Raw genomic sequence first — 23,043 nt, forward strand, 5'->3', positions numbered from 1 at the left:
GTAAGGTGTACCGTATATCAAAACAACTAAGCATACTGTTTCACTCATACAAGATGAACAGCGAAGAGGTATGTAAGCAATTCTTACCCAAGCACGCCTTCACCGAAACGGAAGAAGGCAAACTTTTTACCGCAGAAAGATGGGATTATGTCCAAGCGGTAGATCTGTCCCAAGTCCATGCGGCGGAAAGACCGGCAACCCCCGAAATCCTCGGGGCACTAGCCGCCAGGGGAGTAACCCTCGAAAATATCGATTCTATTACAAATATAGGAAGAGGGATTATACTGATCTATCCTAAAACAAAACAAAGCTTATTAATTTTGAGAGTTTTAATATAAAAGGGAAGACAGTCCTGATCATAACATCACCACCCATAACTAGGTTTACAAAAAGAAAATTCATGGACATACACATTACCAGATACCCGAATGAGTTCCCTATGGACTTGTTTAAGGAGAGAATTGAAGCCAGACTGGGTGTCGGAATTTGTAAGGTTAGGTGGGAGACATTGCGGGGGTTCCCGACAATGAGGACTGGAAAGAGAATAGTGCAGATTGATGCTGCAGACGTAGAAAGGGTGCCAGAGATTTTTAAGGTACATGGTTTCGTGGTACACTCGTGGTACCCAGGGTGCAATGTCACACGCCCCTGCCTCACTTGTGGGAAAAAGGGCCACGTGAGGAGAGATTGCAGAGAGGCAAACGGACGGGGTACAACAAGTAATGATTTGTTCGGACACATCTCCGACAATGGTGGCGATTCGGATCATGAGCCGGACCAGGAGGCTGTCAGCGTGGAGCAGCCCCAGCCCCCAGCAGCTCCAGAAACGGAGGAGGAGGTCATGCAGAGTGAGGAGGAGGCGGCGCTGGAGGATGAGCACGATGGTTCACGGGCGGAGGCGGACAGTAGAAGTGTAACCGAAACAGATTACCAAACTGTAGAACCACGAAACAAAAGAAAGAACAAGAAAACCAAGCAGTCCGAATTAAATGGAACCAGGCCCCCAAAAAACAATGACAAGCAACAACAAAGAGGAAAACAACCTATATCAGATCCCACCAAATCGTCAAAAGCAACCTCACACGAAATCAGCGTGCAACAACCAGCAAAACTCATATGCCCGCACAAGAGCAAGAAGCAGCACCAACAACAAGAAGCAGCACTATCAACCAAGCACATAAATACAACAACCACCAAAAACAAGGATCACCCAAACACTACACCAACAAAATACAAAACAATAACTAAAACACCAACCAAAAACCATAACTTCTAACAAACCACCACATACAACCAATGCCAAAACTCATAATGCAAAATAAACACTCAGTAACCCGTACATACTTTCTCTGTGGAAATGGAGCAAGAACTACGCATTCTATCTCTAAATTGTAATGGACTAAACCATGATAAAGCCAAACAACTCGTACATTTTGCAAGAAATTATCACATTATCCTATTACAGGAAATACACGACATAAACATTCAAGTAATACAATACCTGGAAAACAATTTGGATGCTACACTCATAGTACAAAAAGATCTAATTAACCCAAGATCAGGGGTAGCTTTTATATTAAATAAGAACATAAAAAATAATAAATGGAAAAACTACAACATACCCGACACACTAAAAGGTAGGGTATTACACATTTTATTAACAGCATACACATAATCAACATATATGCACCAGGAAATAAAACACATAGGAGACACTACTACCAAACCTTACAAGAATACCTAAGAGAATTCAACCTCGAACACATGTTGATAGCTGGAGATTTTAACTGCACTATCTCAGACCTGGACCGGAAGGGAGGAATGTCTGAATTTGACAAAGAACTTGCCCCCACCGTATCCAACCTGATAGAGGAACACTCACTAACAGATTCATACAGATTCAAAAATCCAAAAGGGAATCAATTTACATATCACTATAAAAGCGATGGAGCCTCGAGACTAGACAGAATGTATGTAGATGACCAAAACAAGGAAAATATAATAAACTCTGAAATCCTACCTTTTAAACTAGCGGACCATAATGCTACTTCTGTAGTAATAAAAACCCGAAACCCACACAAGTGGGGAAGGGGACAATGGAAATTAAACAATCAATTACTACAGTTGGAAACATACCAGCAAGAAATTGCTCATATTTTGACCAACCACGATATACACTGCAATAATATAATAGAAGAATGGGAACAGAATAGAAGGACATTAAAAAAATCTCCCAATCATATGCACTCTCCATTGCAAAAAACAAAATGTACATTGAGATGGAATGTCATTATATTATCCACCATCCTGAATCCACAAACGAAGATATACAAACGGCAAAAAGCGTTCTACATACACTGAAAGAAGAAATAGGAAATAGACACAGAGCAGGTAAATTCCACTACATTTACAAAGAAGGGAGGCACCTATATAGGAAAGAGGAGATTAGAAAAGGGTTGGAACGAAGCATCACATAATTAAAAGAAGGAGAAAAAGTCCTAAAACATAAAACAGAAATGCGAGAATATATACATAAATTTTATGCAAATCTATACCAATCACAAAAAATACCAACATCAAATATAGCACATTACATGGAAAATGTAAGCTTTCCGAAACTAAGCCAAAAGAATACAGACCTATGCGAGAAACCCATCACGGAACAAGAAATAATAAACGCAATCAACCAACTAAACAAGGATAAATCCCCGGGATTAGACGGCCTAACCGCTGAATTCTAAAAGACTTTCCAAAAACTACTAGCACCATTATTATGTAAGATCTTCAAGGAAATATTCAAACAAAAAGAAATGTCCCCAAGCATGAAACAAGGACTAATCACGCTAATCTACAAAAACAAAGAAAATGCAAATGAATTAACAAATTGGCGACCAATCACTCTACTAAACACTGATCATAAAGTACTAAGTAAAATACTGGCCAGTAGAACCACTACTACACTTAACGATATAATCAATATAAGTCAAACATGCGGAGGTGATGGCAAAAATATTATAGACAACACCTTATCAATCAAAACCATTATAGACTTTATTGAGAGCCAAAAGGACACCGGAGCGATGATCCTAATAGATCAAGAAAAGGCCTTCGATAGGGTTGAAAAAAATTACATAACTGAAATCCTAAAGCGTTTTAATTTTGGACCGATTTATAAAGAGTGGATAGAAATCCTATACAACAACATATCAGCAGTAGTACAAACTAATGGCGCGATTACAAACAAATTCCCGATAGAGAGATCGGTGAGACAGGGATGCCCTTTATCCATGTTACTCTATGTAATGGGCATCGAAGCGCTAAGAATCAAAATACAGAGCAATGAAAACATCAGAGGGATACATATTCCTAACCTAAAAGATGAAATAAAGATGCTACAGCACGCGGATGACTGTACCAATTTTATAAAAGACATAACCTCATATAAACATCTAATGCAAGAATACTACAACTTTGGAAAAGCATCCGGATCCCAGATAAACGATGGGAAAACCGAAATCTTGTTACTCGGGAACTGGCGTGGAAACTATCCAGGTTTACCACCTGAATAAATAAAGAAACACGTTAAAACACTCGGCATTTTTTGGGTGTAAAAACGCGAAACACTTAAACTACCTAAATGTACTTAACAAACTAAAATGACAATTACTTTTGTGGAGCTCGCTGTATTTTAACCTTATCGACAGAGCCCACATAGCTAAAACATACCTTTTTAGTAACATATGGTATGAGTTTAGTGTTATAGACTTCGACATGCAGTACATTAGGAAATTCGAGAAGGTAATATACCAATTCATATGGAATGGGAAAATACACAAACTAAGTAAACAGACACTGCAAAGGGAAAACAAGAAAGGGGGGCTTAACATCCCTATTCTTGCAATCAAACAAACAGCAAACATCATTAACAGAATAAAAAAGTTACAAAACCTGGACGGAAGACCATGGAAAAACATATATGTTTATTTCTTTGGATATATCTTAAATAATTTCCCACAAATATATAAAAATAACAAACTAACAAAGAAACTCAGACCCCCAAACATCGCATATAAAATAGAAACCACAATCATAGAATACAGAACTAACAAAGAGATCTGGAGCTTGCATGAAGAAAAAACATACGGATACTTACATAACATTTATACAAACTAACACAAAACACAAATAGAACATCTACACCCAGAGCTAAAGTGGAAACCAATCTGGGAGAAATGGGGTAAAATAAAAAACACCAACACTCAGACAAGATTATATCTATAGCTACACGATGCATGGTGGACAGGAGAAAAAGCCTTCTTTAGGAAAATCATCCCATCCATACCACAAAGTATCTTATGCAACACTCAATACGATAGCAAACGACATCTAATTTTATATTGTCCAAATACAAAAACACAAAGGGATGCCATTAAACAGGAAATAAAAAATTCAATAGGGAATTTCCAGACAAAACAATTATTGTACACAGACAACATAGAGGATAAAAACTTATATGATGAGATAATTCAATACATAAATAATATCGTGCAAATTAGAAACGATAAAATATGGACTACCAAGCCATCCGAATAACATCCAACATGTACAAAGAACTAATTACCATTACACACACACACACACACACAATAGTAATTGGAAAAAAATAGGATAATCACGTTCTACTAAACCCCACCAACAACCTTTTAAAACAGTAGGCAGAAGGGGCGGCGGGCATAACTCTATTAAAGAGTGTATCCCAAACGGAAACCCCCACCCCATCCTGCGATCACAAACTAACAAAATCAGGACTGTCTACCATTATATATAAAAATCACCACCACAACCAATCATCAACCAAATTACGAAATTAAAAAACACAGAAACAGTACACAGAGGAGGTGGTAGGCAAAAAACCTATTAAGGAGTTTATCCCAATGGACCCCACCCCACCCCACCCGTCTGTGACTGTATTACTTTGTGTAGATCCAATTCCTCCAACTATACATGTACGGCAAACTTGGCCATACTACAAAAACACAACTATTTCATCCCGACTATAGCTATAGGAATATAACAGAAACAGATGTGAGGGCTTGAGAATTAACTCTCTTCAAGAGTTTATCCCAAGGGAATCTCAGTCAACACTTCTGTAACTGATACCCCCTCCCCACAAAACACAAAATAAACAAGACCCACCAGAATATACAACGCTCGATAAACAGATATGGCCTGCTGGATAAAGTCGAGGAAAGAGACTGTCTAAATAGAGTCCATGCAGGTCCTGTCTGTACAAAATCCTACCGAAAACAACAATACAATAATCTACACCCCTCCCACACACACCATTTCTATCTATCGGAACCCAACAATAAGCAGATAAGTATACACAACAACAAAGTAAACTGCGTACATGCACACACACACACACATTTAAAAAATAAAAAATAAAATAAAAAAATAATAAAAAATAAAAAAATTATAATTACAAAACATATAATTTAATTTTTTTATTTAAAAAAAAAAACAAAAAAAAAACAAGAAATTACAACTAAATATGATTAACCCCCTAAACAACACATCATATGACGAACCTGAATCCAAACTATCCCCTTCAAATCTTTTCTAGCTTAAGATGACAGGAATCTTGGAACGATAACTACCAATGATTAATTACACCCCAGCCCGGAAAGGAATCAAACAATTCTCCAAGTACAGATAGAACTACCCCCCAGGGACTAATACCAAGTCTACCGTGCCACTACTGAAAATTAGATAGTTAACCCAAAACTCTTAAGATATGATCTAGATATTGCCAGTCTATACACAAAATAAAATGTGTTTACAACACAACACACACAAAAAGCACCACACCGGACTTTAATGACTATGGCAAGTCACTACAAAATAATAACGATAATGAAATGGGGATGGGAGCGGAAACTTTTACCCTGAACCTTCGCAAAGGGAAAACGAGTACGATCCTAAGTTTCATGCATGTCGGGTTCAAGGCAAGAAAACAATCACAAGCACTAGTGTTTGCAAGTATTGACCTGAGAATGGAAACCGACCTGCGTACCGAGTGGGAACGGAGTACAACTCAGAACCCGCATGCAGGGACAACTCGAGATATATGGCGAAACGAAACAAAGATCAACCCTGACGAAAATAAATAAATAAATAAATTTAACAAAAAAAAAAAAAAAAAAACCACAAAAAAAACAACAAATTATTAAAATTAAAAAGTTTATATAAAACAAAATGAATACAAATAAAACAATATCACATATGAAATCTACATTTGGGAGGACGGGGGATACATAAATCACAAACCATGACCTTTAGAAACGAAAAACAGGGTGACACCTCCAACTCTTTACCAGCATCTGCTGGAACGGAGTCAAGGGGTGCCAACATAAGTTTAACATTTGTCAAGATTATATCAAGATATATATATATATATATATATATATATATATATATATATATATATATATATATATATATATATATATATTTTTTTTTTCTTTCTATTTAATATAAACTCTTCATTGCTAACAATACTAATTTTGAAATAATGTATCAACAACTGTTACAGAAACGATGATGCACAACAGTAGATTTGGATATGACACCAGAATTCGACACTAACATTTATTCAAACACAAACACACCCTCTTAAGTGTCTATACAATGACCGGAAACGGAGTTTCTTCCAGAAGCCATGGCTTTCGCCCACAAGGATAAATGATAAACTGGTTATATTCTTTAGTAAATATTAAACATATTGAACTTAGGACCAATTGATCATTTATCTCTTTGTTTGTTTTAATTGATTTTTTTTTTTTTTTTTAAGTATATAAACATTGTTCTCAAACAGCATAAGCTGGAACGTGGCAGTACCGTTTTCTTAGTAAGCCTGCATAGGTAAACTTTACTGAAAACTGATATAGCATCAGTTCCAAGCATATAAGTCAATAATGATGAAAACTACCTTCCAAAGAGCTCATCTTTGTTCCAATAACCTTTACAGTTTTTTGACTATTGAATTAAAGTTAGGAATTTTGTGTCGGAGTTTAAATAAGTGTTCCGTATCCAGCAAAATCGTAATATATCTGCCAGCTCTGTGCTGAAGGATACCCCCTAAAAGAACCAATATTGTATGTATAAAGCATTGTTAAACTAGCCTTTCGTTCGCAATTCCGTCTAAAAAATAAAAACAAAATATTGGTTGAATAACGCCTTTTATCAAAACAGGTCCATTTTTGAATTCCCTTAAAAGAGGCCAAACACAGAAATCTACGACTGAACCAGTTTTCGAGTAAACTCTGAAATATTCATCATCGAAAGAAAGTCCGCATTCTGCCGGTTCCAAAAACATTGGAGGATCTTGAGCACACATTAGCCATATCAGTTCTATACACTTTTGCGCATATCCCGCTATGAGGGATTTCTCCGCTTTGAAACCAGGAGGAAGCACTTCCGGTAGTTGCTTGGTCAAGAACCACTGAAATCGAAAGAGTAAGGGATACATTGTTATAAAAATGTTTTATGCAAATAATCCTTATTTGTTTAATTTTTAATCGTACGTAATATTTTGAAGGGAGCTTTTTAACGTTAAGTTCATATTGTAATTAAATTTAAAAGTGATAAACATCCGCGTTACATTTGCATTTATTTCCCGCCGTTATTCAAATTGCATGATATTTTCTTCCTCTTAATTTAATTTAATTGTTATAAACATTATTAAATTCCATGTCGTGAATTTATTGGATTTTTTAAAATCAGTAATGATTCCTATAACTTTCAAAGTAACTTGATTTAAATCTGTTTTAATTGACTGTGAACATGCTTGAAAGTAAATTACTTTGATTAAAAAAAAGTTATGCCAAATTATCAAGAGTATAATTTCACGTAAGAAGACGAGAATAATACAATGTGTCACCAATGTCCTCAGGAGGAATAGGATTATCGATGTAACATTTTTTCTATATTGCTAAGAATATTATTTCGATATCTTTTGGAACAGCGTGCTGAAGCGTTTATGTTTACAGTAATTATATCTTGTTTTTATTATAATTTATTATTGTTGCTGTTTTTCTCAGCTTTTTCATCGTTATGCTGATCATGATGATCATCGTCATCATTATCATCGGCTCACCTTGACAATATTTAGCAAAGACGCGTGCGCCGTTTCTCTTCTTAACTGTATTAGATGCGGTCTCCCTCTGTCCCGGACCACAGTCGATGCACTGTTTTTCTGATATTCGCCAATATTCTTAAACGTAAGATGGGTATGACGCCAATCTGCACATTCCATTAAAAGAACACGTATTTTCGCCATTTAAAACTAAATTTAGCCAATGCTTGAATGCTATAATTGCAGCGCTTTGGACCTTTGTGCAAACAATGTTTCATTATCCCGAAACACTACGTTCCCGTTGTATTTCCAATGGATTGTGTTTCATTCATATATATATATATATATATATATATATATATATATATATATATATATATATATATATATATATATATATATATATATATATATATATATATAGTGTACATTCATACTTTTAAAAAATGCATTAAGAACAGGAATCTTTTTCACGCCTGATCATTTATAACTTTCTATTGTATTCTAAGTCAATGTTTGTTTCTCTCGACATTAATGTAAAAGTGACGTCAATTTAAATTTGTTTTGAAACCCTCTCTCTGATACGTTTTATGTTAGTCTTATGCTGTTTTTTAATTCCCTTTCTTGTGTGTTATTATTTCGTCCTCTCATTTGAAAACGATGCGAAAACCGTTGGTTATATATATATATATATATATATATATATATATATATATATATATATATATATATATATATATATATATATATAATTGTCAAATAATTTGTGTGACATTTTTACCTCTGCACTGTGATAATTTTTGTCTGGGGACACAATGACGTCAGTTACCACTTTTGCCAAGTCAGCGAGTTGTTTTTCTGCGGTTCTTGTACAGTAATCATAGGCAAACTGAAATAAAGAGTGCATCTAATTTATCCATCATAAACAAATAGAGATCTAATTTATACCATCATATACAAATAGAGATCTAATTTGCACCATCATATACAAATAGAGATCCAATTTATACCATCATATACAAATAGAGATCTAATTTATACCATCATATAAAAATTGGGATCTAATTTATACTATCATATACAAACAGAGATCTAATTTATACCATCATATACAAATAGGGATCTAATTTACAGCATCATATACAAATTGGGATATGTGTGTATGTGTGTGTGTGTGTGTGTATGAGTGTGTGTGTGTCATTTATAAACAAGGCAGAAATTGAACAAATTACAACCACATAACAAAAAGCAACAAGACACGGGAATCGAAAACAGCTAGAGGCAGTGAATATATTATATAATATCTAATTTAGCTTTAAATCTATTTTAATGAGATATTTAAACAGTACAATATAATCACTTTGTTACGTCAATCTACGAAAAATTAATGCTTGCGTCTTTGCCACACCCATAAAGCACAGGCGTAGCTGGGGGGGGGGGCAGGGGGGTACATATGTCCCCGGGCGCCAAGGTACAGGGGCGCCAAAATGAGGCTTACAACGTTACATTATAATAAGTAAACAAAGGTAATATTCAAAAATGTGATTAAACGGGGAGGGGGCTGGGGCGCCAATTTTATAGTTCGTCCCCGGGCGCAAAATATCATAGCTACGCCTCTGCCATAAAGGTGAAAAATGCATAGATCCCTGTAAAGATCGTCAATAACATTAACATACCATTATGATCTTAAACAAATAATATATAGCTTCCCTCTCGCCAAGGAGGACGCTAAGTTCATCTAGGGCAAACAACCATTCTTCTTCGAACAATTCCTGGAATTTCTCAGCAATTCGACTGGGCGTGATCAGCTCGTTGTTTCCCCAGTAACTCGATAAACCTTCATAAAATCTGCAAAATGTTAACACCGTTGACTTGATGTGTGAATAAATTCAATGCATTATTTCAGCAGAATTGCTATTGTATAATCAAGGAAGATGTGCCACTATTAGTCTACCCTCACGGTACGAATTGACCGAAATGACCTTGTCTCGATTTATATCATTTTCAATAATGCGATAAAATAGTTTAGTTTAAGCATTTTTATTGCAGTGATCACAAGTAAAGACACAGGGACTAAAGGCTAGAAATATGTTGTTCTTTTTTCTCTTCAATTTACAACTTCCTCTACATTATAAACATAATTATCGGGCATACAGGCAAGAGTTCAGGAAAAGACAATACAGGTGATGTACGTACATATAACGATACTAGAGGGATAAAAAAGGATAAATGCGGATGGATAGTGCTTGTTCTGGCTTGGTACGTAAAATTTTAACTGTAGTCATAATGGAACAAAAAGTATTAATATGTCTCTGGATCTTTGTATTTTTGTAATAAAATCTTTGTTTCCAATGTGTAAAGTTCGTTGCCAAAATGCATATCAGTATCAATATTAATATTCATTAATTATAATCTGTGATAAAGCGCATTTCTTGCGTTATTAAATAGCCTACATTCAAAAAGAAAATGATGATCGTTTTCTATTGGAAATCCACAGAAACAGGAAGGATTGGCGGTAAGATTACGTCTACATAAATTTTAATTCAGCGAAACTGAATTTTTCTTAACCGGTATAATAGCACCGAAGGTTGACTATTGCCAAATACTAATAGCTTGGGATAGAAGTTTAAGGCTGGATCATTTCTTTTATGAAGGTTAGTGTAGATTAACAGTTTCTTGTGGATCGTGGCAGACCTTTCCATGAGTCAATGAGAGCAGATATTTAAGATTTTTTAACAAAGAGGTTCTAAATTGATATCAAATAATATTGTTCAAGTTTCGCAGATTATAAGGCACTGTGACTCGTGAACAAGGTGGGAGTAAATCGGTTATGTAATCCGGACCCTGATTGTTGACAATTGTATTCAAGCTGCAGATAATATGTCTCTTTCCTGGGGGAGTAAGTCATCAAGTTTAAAATAAAAGTGCTTCTATGCTACACATTCTAGAAGTCCAGAAACTACCCTGGCAGCTTGAAGCTTCTCTGCTTTTTAAGTTTATCAGAGTCTGAGTTAGTACAGGAATTCCATATTTCAGATGCATATTCCACAACTGGGCGAAGTACGTTAACTAAATGTTTTCAGATTCTGTTTTGATAATAAATATTTAAACTTCCTCGGTTGTAAAAGTTGCATGGATACAAAATCAGTTATAGATTCGATATGGTTTATCCAAGAGCCATTGCAAGATACTATAATTCCCAGAATGCAATGTAACAAAATGGCTGTTTTCAAAATTGAAGGTCTGGCATTTATTCTAGCTCACTGTTTTTGAAAAGGTGGCACTCTGGTATTGGATGGATTAAAATTATCACGTTAAAGATTTTCTAATCCGATAAGTTTTTGATGATCATCGTTTAACACGCTTTGAAAGAAACGTGGATCAGGCGATAGGCATTGCAAAGAGGAATCATCTGCAAATAATATTGTCAGTGATTTAAAACTCAGCTGTTATAGTATCATTAATTCATATAAGAAAAAGAAAGGGACACAATGTTGATCCCTAAAGTACTTTTTATGAGTTGTTCAAGGTTTGAGAATTTATTTCTTTGCATGACTCTTTGATTCCTGTTTGCTAAAACGTGATATATCTATACCAACATATTTCTATTAATTCCATAGCTCTTCAGTTTATGAATAACTCCAATATTTCACCCTCTATCAAAAGCTTTGGTCTATGGCATGCTATGATGGATATCCATGAGATGATATATGCTTGAATGACCAGGTTGACGTTTGTAAACAAAATCATTTCCATAGAAATAATTATACATATATTTTAAAATCAATTTTTCGAAAAGGTGTGCTAATGTTGCTTCAAAGGGACAAAGGCCTGTAATTTGACGGGGTTCTACCAAACACTATCACTACTTTTTAATAAGTCATTAATTTTACGAAAATTTCAAAATCAGTGGAAAATGGTCATTGTAATGCCATTGTCAAAAAAGTTTACAATTCTACTCTGAGAGTACTCACGCTCAGGATACATGATTTAAATTACAGTTTGTTTTTGTTTGTTTAACAAGCAGTATGACATCAATCAAAACATGAATTTATACTGTAATGACTTGATATTCGAAAAATTAATTCGATGACAAATCCATACAAGACTGATGAACGGCAAGAAGAAAAGGAGATAATTCAAACTAGAAGCTTTAAAACTAAGGGATGCAAATTCACCATAGCCTTTAAATGAAAATGTTGCGTTAAAAGATGAGAACATATAGAATTATCGGTGAAATTAAATGATAAAAATAGATTAATCGGTTCAAATGCGAAGAAAATAATGCAGTAATTAGTTCCAAGACATGACAAAAATAAATGATTCTACTACCACTATAACACGAACACCACCAACAAACCATCACGAACAGCAACAACTACTATTATTCATTTCAATGTCATAGACGGCTTTTCATGCCGCTGATGGCCTCGTAAAACAAATACCTGGCTATTTGTCAGTCAAGCAAATAAATGCTGTTGTCCTAGATGACCTCTTTAATTGGTGCCTCAAACCAATTTATACAAAGAGCATAGTCCAGGTTAACGAACGCAGAAGCATTCCTGTCTATAAATGATATACATGAAACATGATGGAGTGAAAGAGAAGAATTTTGTGAGCAGATGAAGACAACTTAATAAACTAAACAGATATAATTGTTTTATTATGGACTCATTATCCAACATATTCGAAAGTAGCATCCTGGCTGTTTTATATGTAAATTTTATAGTCAAATATACCTCCTGATGTTCATCATAATGAATACGATTTTTCTGGCTTGTGGTCATGCTATTTTCGCTTTCATACTTGAAAACGTGCCTTACAAATCAAGAACATGCAGAGAGAAGGGGTGAGCAAATCCAGAAAAGAAAAATAGCATATTCTACTATAGTATCAATTTCAATGTTACTTTCTCATGAATGTTACAAAAATCAGGAAATTATGCATAGCAAATGAAACGGAACAATACAATCGAGTACTACAGTATTCATAATCCAAGCTTTGATCCGCTTTTTTTAACAATCTTGTTTCCTGTACACCAAAAAAACTGATATATATATATATATATATATATATATATATATATATATATATATATATTAGAATCTCGTGAATCCGAACACCTTCTTCCCCAGTGAGTATATCCGGATTAATGAGTTTTTTCCAGATAATTGAATCTCGCAAATTTTTGTTTTACCAAATCATCATATCGTATACATGTACATGTATTTGCTAGCTGCAAATTAACGTTTAGGAATTTCATTCTCGTTGAAATATTTCTGGGCAGTGAGGTTTCCGGATAAACGGAGTTCGGATTAACGAGGGTCCTCTGTGTATATATGCAATAAACTTACAGCGGCCAAAAACTTCAATCATTTAATAAAATTCACAGCAGATGTCTCCAACTTAAACCACGTTTTTCTGGACACAATAATTAGACCAGCAGAAAACAAACTTCATATAGACATCAACTCAAAACCAACTAATAAACACCAGTATCTTCTCCCAACCAGTTGTCGCCCAAAACATTGCATTCGGAACATCAAATATAGCGATGCACTTAGGATACGCAGAATATGCTCCGACGATGAAACATTCAAAAAAATATCTGAGCGTTAACTGAACATTTGATTAGCCGTGGCTACGACAAAGGCCTGAAAGGAGAAGCAACCCAAAGAGCTAAGCAATGGAACTTTTATGACCTACTAACATAAGGAGAGAAAGAGAAGGTTTGATCAGATGCTATTTATCATGACCTACCATCCAGATAACGCCAAATAGATAACATCATCCGGAAAACAATGGCCCATTGTGGAATCGTGTGACAAACTAAAGTTAATCCTCACGAACAAACCAGCTGTCTCCTACCGGAGACCAAAATCCCTCAAAGACGTACTAGTGAGTGCGAAGCTGATGCCAAATACTAACCAAGACCACCGTAGTAAATCTAACCCCTGTGGCGACTAAAGGTGCAAAATCTGTCAACATATAGTGACCAGCACATTTTGTAGCACAGCGACCGGCGAAAACCTTAACATACATGGTCCAAACAGAACGTGCAAGACAGAGAATGTAATTTATCTAATCACGTGTCAGATCTGTAGCCTTCAGTATGTCGGAGACACTGAAAAGTTGCACAAAAGGACCGATCTTCACTGATCTGATAGGATGACAAAGAAGCTGTCCAGTTGTAGAACATTTCTCTTCCCGTGGCCACACATTCAGTGCTGTAACACTCACTGTAATTGCTCACAACCCCAACTGAAGTTTCGAAACAAAATAAAAGGAATCTTACTGGATCTGCCACCTAAAGACATTGCAACCAAGCGGGTTTAAACCAAGAAGACTAGAAAAAGACAGCCAAACACAAATAAAATCATTACCATTTTGCAGAGGTACATTTTTAATTAAATAATTCTTTGAAATTGCTTTCTAGTCACCCAATAACTTATAATTATTACTAAAACAATGAAATATCCAGGATATAATCTGCAGTTAAGAAATGAACATAACAAACAGATGTCGATATGGCTCATCAATTTCTCGGTCAATATAACAAAATTTCATCAACAGCATCAAGCTGAAGCCATATAGTTGAAAAACATCTACACTTTATTGCTTTATTCCTGTAGAAGTAGTCATCAAAAATGTTGTAACCTCCACTTTTTTGTGTTCTGTTTGTCTTGTCTTTGTTTTTATTGCCTTCGAAAAAGACTCATTAAGAGTTCAAAGTGCTAACGCAAGTTAGAAACTAGTTTTGCACTGTTCGTTGTCAGTTTATTGCATCTATCTTAATCAACCCCTGACACACGCGATCCCTTGCTGGATCAGTGCACTTGAAAGGACTGTTAATGGCAATATGATTTGTATTCTTTTCACACACACACACACACACACACACACACACACACACACACACACACATATATATATATATATATATATATATATATATATATATATATATATATATATATATATATATATATATATATATATATATATATATGTGTGTGTGTGTGTGTGTGTGTGTGTGTTTGTGTGTAGTATGTACTCTGTATCAATGAGATACCACGAGCTGTATACATTTTTCATTAAAAGGAAACGAGGCTCGCCCGAGTTTCCTATTAATGCAAAATTTATACAACGAGTGGTATATCATTTATACAGCGTACTTACTATGCATATATTTTATTTACACTACATACAAGTTTTCATTTTATACGGGAGATAAAACTGACGGCCATAAAAACAGTGCACTTTAGGAGAGTGAACTCTTCACAACCCCTCATATGTATGTACGCTCAAAGAAGAAGTTCTGTAGTGATTCATGATTTCCTGTACACTTCATTCATATTAATTCCTTTATGTTTCCTTTAGCAATATTAAATGAAATGAAAACACAAGTCTGATAGTTAACATTCAATTTTTTTTTAATAATGTGCATGCAAACATTGAGTATGCAGCGTTTGTTGTCATGAACAGTATAGTAACAGGGCGGCCATTTGCATTTATAACAACAGTTCGATTCGAGCCAGAAACATCAAAATAATGAAGAAACAAGAGGTAATTAAGCAATTTAACCGTAACCACATTTCATTGATATCGTTTCGGTCCATATTTCGCTATTCCTACTGACCGTCAGTGTCACTTTCAATAATTCTCCTACGTTTCCGCTGTTTGGGCACTGTTTGAGAATTCGCCTGTTGAAAGAAGTTGCCCCAGTTAGGGATCTAGTTCACGTTTTGCGGGAGGTTCATAACAAACATATTTTGTACGGTGATGTTTGATCCGTAGAATCGGTTGCTGAAAATTAGATTTTTTTGAATATTACACAGTTGGGAACTTGATATACTACAGTCTGTTGCTGTGCAGTTGGATATTTCTTTGTTGTGGGGGTGGGGGTTGACAGCATCGTTACTTGGGTGGCCGGTGCTGCTCAGGTAATTGGAGTACGTGTGTTGTTGTTTGTCACTAATGTTTGAGTAGCTGTTTATAGACAATACATTTTTGTGACCTGAAATTTGCATGATATCGGTTGGGGGACTGTTTTTGTCTCTTAACTTCTGAATTAGGTACTTTCGGCTACTAGTGTTTGTTAATTTCTTTCTTTCTGTAATATTTGCCTTTTCTTTCATTTGTTTTCATGATGCATCCAAGTTTGATAATTCCAGCAACTTGTTTCCTAAACCATTTTGGGTTTGTCGCTGAGATTGGCATAGTGTTGGGCGCAATATGGAAAGGATCTTCACGTTGACAAAAGTCTGCTGGTCTTAGCTCAGCATACCGTTTGTAGATAGCAAGTGGATCTCTCTCTTTGTTGTTTTTGTTTTCATACATCTTAGGATTAATGTCACTGATGTCCTTGACATTGCGTCCTGTTCTTGTTTTTGTCTGCCTTTCAGTGAGTTCAAGATACTCGAGGCCATTCACATCTTTCTTTAGTGTAACATCCTCCCATTTCAGATTGTAATGATGGGTCACTCCGCTCAAACCAAAATGCACAAAGTTGTTAAATCACAGTGTGTTAACAATGGCTTCAGGTGTGTCCATTCCCATTAGTTTTTTGCTATACAAGACATTTATTTCTTCGTCTGTGATCAGTCGAGTCCGATTGGGTTTATTTCCTTTTCCTTTAGATTTTAAATCATTTTGCTTAGCCCGAAGAGCTTCCCTTGTTAATGCAAAATTTGTGTCTGTTCCTCTCATGATTGTACTTGCGTATTTCTTGATCTTTAGGTGGCGATCAATGGAGCTGATGATGCTTCTTAAGCTGTTCGGTTCAAACTCAGATCCATCTTTTCTCCTAACACTGGGTATAAAACCAGCCAGGTGCTGATCCAATTCAGATGAGTGTATCTTGTGTAAATTTCTGAATTCATTTTTGGACTGCAAGAATTCTATCACTAGCCTTACATCAAAAAGTGTCTTTTTTAAAGTGTTAGCATTCTGCTTGCTTTCTATAAATTTCTGTATATCATCAGGCTCATGGTGTAAAAATTTGTCTTCCCTAACACATTGATCATTTTCATTTACAAATGTCTCAGCCATGTCTCTATCAAACTCTCCAATTAACTCAGTTTAGTAGATTAAATGTTGCTTCATAATCTTGCTCCTTATCTGATGTCACTGTTTTCTTTTTTCCACAGAGTTGCAGTGTTTGATTTTTGCCAGAGGGAGAGACTGGAAACAGCAGTGTTGACAGAGATGACAGCAGACGACACAGGGGCTCAATAATATGCATTTCCTGGATTGAGTATGGTTGTATTTTTTATATAAAATTGTTAGTTTCTGTAAAAATATTTTACATGAAAATCATTTTCTTGTTTTTTTCCTTTTTAAATGTAATATTCCAAGAAATTCATATTCATATTTAGAGAGTATAATAGCTATAACAACATGTTCATTATGCGTATTCATACGCAATGGACAATTCACAATTTGATATGCCAATACTATTGGTATATCAAGTTGATTTATACTAACACTTCAAAGGCCATGTTATTTTTGATGTATGTGGTATATATATATATATATATATATATATATATATATATATATATATATATATATATATATATATATATATATATGTATGTATATGGGTGTGTGTTAGTTGGTGAGTTGAATGGTTGGTTGATTGTGGATTTTACGATGCATTAGCACTGTCAGACTATATATCGCCACAAACATGATTATGTCATATAAAGGTATTTTTCAGTAATCGTTCTTACCAACGAGCAATGTAATTATACATAGAGAACGACGAGGTGGTGAGGATAATACATGAAGGGTCCTGATGAACGGGTTTCGTAAGTAGTGTGTATTTAGGTAATTTGATAATAGAGTGATTAACAGTACAGATGCTGTTAAAATGCTCAAAGGAAATAATTTGGCAGACAGTTATTTGTTAGAATAAATGTTTCCTTCCTTGAAGAACTTAAAATGCAAGGTACATTTACCTTATCATAAAGCCCCTTCGTATTCTGAACTTTGTAGTAACGATTGCGTGTAGATTGTGGTTCGAAGAAATCTGTAATAAAGCGCTTCACGCGGTTCTTTGCAATTAACGCACTCAGGTAGGTCTTTGCACTTTAACATGTAGGAATGAATTTTATACGTATGACCAATTACGACCACGTCCCAATGGATGTTTATGTGGGATGGAGGCCATTCGCCTAAGGTAGGTTTGATCACATTGGGCTTGTTATTGCCAGCATCATTCCGTGATGCCTGCCACACTCTTAGAACGGATTTTTGTTATACCGAGTTTAAAATTAGTGTATTGTATTTTAACATAGATGGTTGTAGATATAGGGCTATGTTATCAGTTCGGTGTGTTTTTTCATTACCTTTAATACCGTCATGGCTGGGTAACTAACATTATACTATATTGTGAGAGGTACACAGCTCAGTATGACTGATGAGAATATTGGTCAATAACAGTTTTCCCAACTACTGATAGTGAATCGGAGAAGATGATATAGTTTAAAGAATGTTTGGTTTCGATATATTTCTGGACAATACTGTTTCAGGCTAAAAACATCTATGAAACATCTGACAAGCGAAATTTTGTTGTTTGAGTTTGACTAATGAAGGTTGCACCAACCTTTTCGCCATTCTTTGAGCCGTGAGTGTAAATTGTTGTGTAGTTCTTAAATCTGGAACTGAAGTTCCTTATAAGGGTTATGAAAAATGGAAGGATTTGTCTCGGATTGTTTCATTCATGCAGTGTAAAAAGTGCTTTATGTTGTTTTAGAGGACAGAGAATTGTTAAAGAAACCAACTACTATTTGATTTCTGAAAGGTCAAGATATTGTAAAGGCTCGGAGATATTCCAGTGTCAAAGGTACGAATGACGTTAAGTTTATTTTGTTATAATGTTTTGTATTTGGGTTGGAAAACAGACACAAAGCAGGGTTTAAATGGTTGGATCTTACTTTTAGGGTATATTGTAAAAATAATATTTATCTGTGATGCGATAGATATGGCTCATTCCTTTAGGTCAGAAGGCTTTCCCACGGGATGTCCTAAACGCTTCCAAAGTGAGTCGTATTGCTTGATGGTGAATAGGGTCAAGCATATTTGAATATGACTTTCTGGTTGAACCAAAACCAACACAGCATTAGTTCATTTTGGATCTAATAAAGGTTCTACATATATTAAGAACAACTTTTCTATCATCACCCCAGTCAGTTTGTGCTACTACTTCGAGTACATCAAGGCCTTGAATCATTTAGCTATCCATTGTTTTTGCGTGTGGAATGAAGGTCACTTTTCTGTCGAAGTAAATACCTAAACAATTTGCTTCCTAAACAACCAGTAAAGATGTTCCGTCCAGCGTGAGTTTAGGATCATCATGTTGTTGTCATAGCTGACAGAAATGCATGCATACTGTTTTTGATTTTGAGAATTTGAAACCATTGGCACTAGCTCAGTATTTTGATACACTTGTCTTTCAATTGTATGTGTGTGTTTAAAGCTCTAAGATATCAGGAAATTATCAACATACAGGGGGCAATCCACGACCGGAGACAAATACTTGGTAGTGTTATTAACTCGATCTTAAAAAGAACACCAATAAAGATGGTGGAGCTCACTCGTACAATGAAATCCTTATCTGAAAGGAAATTCTGTACCAAAGTTGATACAAGGCCATTTAGACCCAGATCATGCAGGTCGTTTATTATTCCGTACCTAAATGTTGTATCATAAAACATTTACAAGTCGAAGAAAACAACTATTAAATGCTCTTTCTTAATAAAAGTATGGCGAATGAACGTTTAAAGTCTAAACAGATGATCGTTTGTACCACAACTATGTTGGAAGCCACTTTGGAAAGAAGATATTATTAGATAAGTACTTTCCAAAATACCAAATAGGCCTTGTATTGCGAATCAAATCCCAGTTAATCAAATAATTAATAAAACAAGTCTTAATGAATAAAGTTCTGAGTAAACTTTAGTGGCATTCCAAATAATGTCCAGCGTTAAAGGTGCTGATGTGCCTGTAGTGGCCGGAGGTCTCTAAGCTACCAATGGATGGAATTGAAATGATGTGCCAACAGTCTTTGGTTGAATCACAGTAATATAATCCAAGGTTTCCTTGTTTAAATTACTTTAAATCCCAAGTAATGTCTCTGTCCAAGAATATGATAGATTACTTTGTGTTTCCAGAGAAGGATATTTTGAATTAAATAATTTTACCCATATCAAATACTGTACTGAACACAACAATATAAAATATTCTGCAAAATCTTAAAACAATAATATATAATTTCTAAATGAACAAGATTATAAAAGCCATCTAGTTGGCCTAGGTAAAGATGAAAATTCTATGACATAATGGAATTCTTCCCTTCTAGAATATTACGTAACCAAAATTATAATATTGAATGTGATATACATCACGCTGGCCATGTATTTTTACAGGGGAATTTCACTAACCTAAACTAAATCATAGATAAATATATATACTGCCATTGATATTGATCATAATATTCAACCCACAATCATAGACAAAATATTAGCTACGTAGTAAATTAAAACAATCAATGATTCTGGTCAGGTTAAAGATGAACTTGATTTGGACAAGGTCAGAAAAGAAAGAAAAAAACAAACAATTTTAAATAGCCCAAAGCACATAAGAAAAGAATGAAAGAAAAACTAAGAAACAATGCAAATTCAATATACCTACCTACCAAAATAACTAACTAAATATATATATATATATATATATATATATATATATATATATATATATATATATATATATGCGACTTTTATTTGATTCAGACGATATGCGATAAACATGGCATTTGACAGATGGCAGTACGCATTATATCGCCTTCGACCGATGGCAAAGAGGTGTTATGCAGCATTCGGCCAAATCGTTGGTAACGGCTTGATACAATTCGATGCATTTCATTTGGATGTTGCGTTCGAATGAACACATTGCGTATAGTGTCAGTCGAATCCCATCTTTTTATCGTCTCAGTCCAGTGCAAAAGACGCAATTTGGAAATTGGTATTTATCTAGAGAGAGAGAGAGAGAGAGAGAGAGAGAGCAGTTTTTTCTACCTGGATGATAAAACTATATCTATATCGGGATCATTCCTGAGCCATGAGCGTCTGTGTGACCTAGGTGAGGAGAGGTTTGATTCATATTCCCTTGACTGTCCGATCCGTCGTGGTGTCCAAGCTGACAAAAGGGCCGTTTCGTAACTGTCTTTAATCCCATATCTTGGTGACATCGTGCCAAAAGTGGTGTTTCTCTGAAGATAGGGGGAAGATTGCAGTAGGAAAATAATGCTTTAAAACAGGTTTCAGGTTTCTCTCTGATTACTAAGACAGTCATACATAAACCTTTAAGGCCGAAATAACGCTCTTGGACTAAATCGAACTGCGGACAGAACATTGATAGACGACTTTATATATATATATATATATATATATATATATATAGTTGATTAATTACAATGTGTGCTTAGGATTTTTTCATGCAAAACCTGATGTAAACATTTATAAATCTAAATGATCCGTTAAAAATGTATGCCTTTAAATTCGTAATTAAATTGTCAAGCAGATGTAAGTTAAAAAGGTTGAATAAATACTGGTAAAATAACAAATCTTTTTTTATGAGATTTTCCAATGTCCAGCTTTGATAGTAATCGACATTCACAAGTGTCAACAGGGGCTCCCGAGTGACCGAGTGGTCTAAAGCGCTTAACATTACGGATCACTGCATTCTCACCTCTGTCTGCGTGGGTTAGAGTTTCGGGCTATTGTGGGTACGTGAGAAAGCTTGCGAGAAGCTTCCTTTGGGTCGGTGGTACTTTCCGAGATTTTCCCGGGTTCTTCCTCCACCATTTATACTGGCCGCCATGTATAGTCCTATTTTGCACCGAAAAATAGCGTTAAGCCCTGCAACAACAACAACAACCAGTGTCAGCATAAATAATGAGCACCGTCAATACTCTGTATACACATGACTTAGCGTTCAGATGAAGTGGGGACATCTTTTGTTACGACTGTGTGCGTATCTGCAAAGAAGCAAACGTTAGCCATTGATGAAATTTTCTCCGAACAGTCCATTTCTACCGTTTCCTTTGCAAAAAAACTTAAACATTTTCTGAAAATGTTCTTATGTGTACATGTGTACAAAAGTTTACTTTTGTCTAGTTGCCTGTGCAATGTCATTTTATTGTTTCTTGAGAAAATAGATCCAACTTGTATTTTAGACCCATTATATATATATATATATATATATATATATATATATATATATATATATATATATATATATATATATATAATACGAACAAATTCTGCAATTTTTTGTTCATTGTCGTACTTAGCACATGGTTAATGCTTTATATTTACTAGTTCATTCGATGAACAAAATGGTTGTTTTATTGATAAGTAGATATAAATCGAGTTAACCGATTATCTTACCTGTGATGTTTCCAGAAGTGCAGCATCGTGTCATATTCCTGAATTGCAGCATGGTATACTTTATGCGTCACGGTCCACATTCCGTTCCGACAGTAATCAATCAGAGAGAAAAGGTTGTCAAAGTGTGCAGTCTTTCGAACGACAGTAGGAAGTGCCGTAACGTTGGACTGGTATTCATTTTCAACCTCTTGTACAAAGCGTGGCTTGATTTTGTCGTATTGGGAAGTTTCCACATAATCAAATAAAGTCTGTATTTTGCTCATGTTCTTAATAGATATAAATATACCTCATTTAGCAAGGGTAGGGTTATTATTAGCTATACTTGGAACATGGTAATATATAAATATAATAGTTAAATTGTGATGGTAATTAATATAGAACCAGCCAGCAAGCAATTTATTCAGCTATCATATATGTCAAGTCATTAAAACGTATACACATTGGACATGAAGC

The 23,043-nt window shown here is 35.0% G+C and overlaps 1 long non-coding RNA gene across 1 annotated transcript; it reads right to left on the reverse strand.

Moving 5' to 3' along the window:
- Window positions 1-8,580: 8,580 nt before the first annotated feature.
- LOC149797983 (uncharacterized) lies at window positions 8,581-21,542 on the reverse strand. Its single transcript, XR_016421567.1, has 3 exons — window positions 21,217-21,542; window positions 9,814-9,985; window positions 8,581-9,026 (listed from the first exon to the last, which is right to left on the reverse strand). It is a non-coding gene; the product is annotated as an uncharacterized LOC149797983 (long non-coding RNA).
- Between the last annotated feature and the right edge of the window lie 1,501 nt (window positions 21,543-23,043).

Source organism: Sinohyriopsis cumingii, chromosome 6, assembly GCF_028554795.1.
Source record: "Sinohyriopsis cumingii isolate HCF-2022 chromosome 6, ASM2855479v2, whole genome shotgun sequence".
Lineage (NCBI taxonomy): Eukaryota > Metazoa > Mollusca > Bivalvia > Unionida > Unionidae > Sinohyriopsis > Sinohyriopsis cumingii.